A 3588-nucleotide genomic window follows, 5' to 3' on the forward strand; every position below is an offset into this window, starting at 1 on the left:
TCACTCACTGTCTCTCTTCAGGTTTGTGTGTAATTGAGAAACTTGGTGCTGACTCCTGAGCTAATCATATCAAAGAGGTGGGATCCGAATCCGAATAATACTGGCCAAATTCAGGAGGAGGAAACGTTAGGAAAGAATGTATTATTTGAGTGTTGCCGAATATGGTATTTGTATTCAGTACCATCCCTAGTGTGTGTGTGTGTGTGTGTGCGTGTGAGAGTGTGTGACAGAAAGAGTGTGCATATTGGTGTTGGTGGCTTGAGGAGAAGAATGCAATTGCATTGTGAAATAATTATTGATGGTGTGACGATTTTGTTGGGGTGGGGGACTAAATACAACACCTCCCGCCACCACCCTACAATCCAAGAGTGTGCATGTGAGTGACTGTATGTATATGTGTGTGTGTGTGTGTGTGTTTTCCATCAGAAATAAATTTTCAAAGATCAGCAGGTCTTTAATGACATCCCTGAATAATGAACACCAAGTAAAAAAGTAAAAATCTTTCAAAAAAAATTGCAGAATCCAACAAGATCAAAATTTAACCTCCTGTTCCATATAAGACAGCAGAGGGACAAATGCCACAGGAGAGAAGCAACATAGAGAAATGGCATAGACAGCCAGGTGCTACTGTAACTGCACTCTGCACTTTGCAATCAGTGCTCCATTTTCTCAATAATGACCGTAACTCCACTCTTCAATGAGGGGTGAATGTGCATACCTGTTTCAGTAAAGCACAGAAATGTGGACCTTGTTCAGGCTGATGAAGCCTCTGGATGAAATGGCTCATAGTCAATTAATGTAAGCATCACTTTCAGAACAGAGGGTTTGCTCTCCTTTTTTGATGAGCTCACGGTTCTCTGTGTGGATGGCCGGCTGAAGGAGAGGAGCTGAGGTGTCAACACGGCCACTAAATTAGGCCAAAAGACACATAGCGAAAAAGTTGAGCGTCAGTAATGGCTGGAGCTGGAGTTTGACTGACCCTGGTAGAGGGTTGGCCACTTTTGTTCAGCATTATCCACAGCCAGGCCCAAAGCTGTGGGACGTGATGTCGCACGGCATTACTGCACATGTCCAGTTCAAGGAAACTGCCTGGACCTTATCTTGACCTCCCAGTGCCCCACCACAAAAAGGGGTCCCAGATGATTTTTGATTCTTCTACGTGTCTGCTGAGCAACGTGTCTTGTGGTTTGTTGTTTTTCATTTATGTGACCATAGTGTTTTCCCCCCAACAGGTTGCTTTTATATAGGCTCTCATTCCACAACCAGAGTAGAATGAGCCAACATGTTATGAGGGAGGTCAAAAAAATAAAGCAGTAACCTTCCAGAAAGAAAAGGTTTTCCCGTGTCCATGTGGCTAAAAGGCATACAAGTAGTTCATAAATACCACAAACACACACAGAACACTGACAGTACCTGCACTCTGATGGGCATAGTGCCTTGCAGCCCCAGCCTCCTCAGAAACGCCTTCTATGACTTCTGGAGATCAGGTCAAAATGGGCAAAAAAAGACTGTGGATAATCACCTGGAACCTGCAGATATGGTGAGGGACAGCTGTACACACACAGACTCGCACTGATCAAGCCCATACAGTCACTCCATCTCACTGTTGTTACATCAACTTTGCACAGACTGCCACTGAGACAAGCTGAACACTGACCTTACTGAGTCTCCTTTGGGTGCTCACTGAAATAGACAGCATTTTTTTTCATAAAAGCGCCTGATGCTGACATGGAAATAGGTTACTGACCTTGAGGGCACGTTCACACTTGGTTCGTTTCAGCCTCTCAAGTGGACTCAGACCGATGCCTCAGAATTTCTTGTGCATATTTGAACATGCCAAACAAACTCAGACGCCTCTGAAACAAATCAAGGTGGCGGTCAGGAGGTGGTCTCAACACGGTTTGTTTGTGGTTCACTTAATTTGTGCATTGTGAAGGGAAAACGGCTCCAGTCCGCATTTCTTTTTCCTGCACACTTTAATACCTCAAGACTTGTCAAATACATTGATTCTACTCAGCTGCAGTCATAACTGAGAGTACTCGGCTAAAAAGAAACAGCAGAATGGCTGCTGGTGGTGTATGAGGCATTGTGTGGTCAGAAGGAACCTGTCCTCCTCCTTCTTCAAAATTTAGCACAACCCAATGATGTAGTCCGTTCTAAAGAAAAATACCCATAATCCAGTGTTGACATCAGTGTTACACCAGTACACATTACCAAAAAAAGATGAAAATGCACAGCAATTTTATGTCATAACAGTGCAAATGGCCACCAAATTTGGTTAGGACATACAATTTCCATGCATTTAAATCTCTTTGATGTGAATGTGTAGATACTCGCTTACCACTTATATGTCAACCCTGGCCCATAATCCAGTGTTACAGCAGTGGGAGTCGGGTTCTAAAAGACTAGTTGTGTGAACACAAAAAAGACTGAAGAGTTCATTTTCCGATGGTTCAATTTTTGGTTCACTATAAAAGAACTGGGATTGGTTCGATTTGAAAGAAGTATATGTGAAAATACCCTTAGAAAACTCGTCAGCGTTTCATGGAAAGGACGTCGTATTCACTTTGCCGGGGAAGACTGAAGACTCCTGTTCCTGTTTCGAACCCTGATCTGCATTCTGGCATAGCGAGGAAGCGAATCGTCAATACCCTTTCGCGTCTCGGGAGAGAATAAAAATCTCAAAATAAATAAATCGTGTCTATGCTTATGAGGCTACACATACAGCCACAAGACATCGGCTGAGCAGCCACACTACCAGTCTGGTTGACGACTGACCAGCTGGGGCGGCGTTTACAAACGAAAAATACGGCGTGTTTTGTATCCGTGTAGCGAGCAAGGGTTAAAAAAATCCTAGCAGCTAACTGTTCAAAAGACAGAGGTCGGTGGGTGTGTGGGGGCGGGGTAAAACTGCGGGTTTCCATTGAGAATAGGATGCTATTGCTCTGCCCGAGATTGAGCTAAACTATTCAACGTCGTAGACCAGGGGAGACCAGCGCTAAACCGTTTAGCTCACCCCATTCCGTCTCTCGCTCGCTGCCCTGATACTTCAACGTGTAGGCTACTGTCAGGTCTTTAATTTAAAAGCTAAAAACAGTGTTTGTTGTAACTGCAAAACCCTCATTTCAAAATTGGATGAAAAGATGTGTTAAGTTATGATGTTATGGTATGACGGATGTTTTTTCGTCCCTGATAATTGGATAATAGTTTAAAAAGCGTGAACATGAATGAGCACGTAGCCAAACGGTGAGCTCATATTGTCACGGTGAGTAAAACGGGCTCATGTAGAAATGGTGAGTGCAGTGTATCAGAATGAAAAAAGCGGAGCCTCTCTCCGGATTAGTCATTACCGTTCTGCGCTAAATATTTAAAGTGACCTCGCCACCAGTCATGCTGAGATGTTAGAGCTAATAGTGATATTACTGCAAATCTAATTTAGAATTCATCATTTGATGCTCTACGAATGTAGTGTATCTTAATACACGTCTGTAAAAATCTCGCGAATAATTCCTGTTTAGTTTTTGTTAAGTATTTGTGAAGATTGTGTAGTGACAGACAGGTGTGCACACCCACGCACATACCCACACC

The 3588-nt window shown here is 43.4% G+C and overlaps 1 long non-coding RNA gene across 1 annotated transcript; it reads right to left on the reverse strand.

Annotated features, from left to right (window-relative positions):
- Positions 1–463: 463 nt before the first annotated feature.
- On the reverse strand, positions 464–2992 carry LOC135252047 (uncharacterized). The gene is made up of 3 exons (XR_010329282.1): positions 2521–2992; positions 1748–1856; positions 464–1529 (listed from the first exon to the last, which is right to left on the reverse strand). It is a non-coding gene; the product is annotated as an uncharacterized LOC135252047 (long non-coding RNA).
- Positions 2993–3588: the final 596 nt, after the last annotated feature.

This window comes from Anguilla rostrata, chromosome 3, assembly GCF_018555375.3.
Source record: "Anguilla rostrata isolate EN2019 chromosome 3, ASM1855537v3, whole genome shotgun sequence".
In the NCBI taxonomy this organism is placed as follows: domain Eukaryota; kingdom Metazoa; phylum Chordata; class Actinopteri; order Anguilliformes; family Anguillidae; genus Anguilla; species Anguilla rostrata.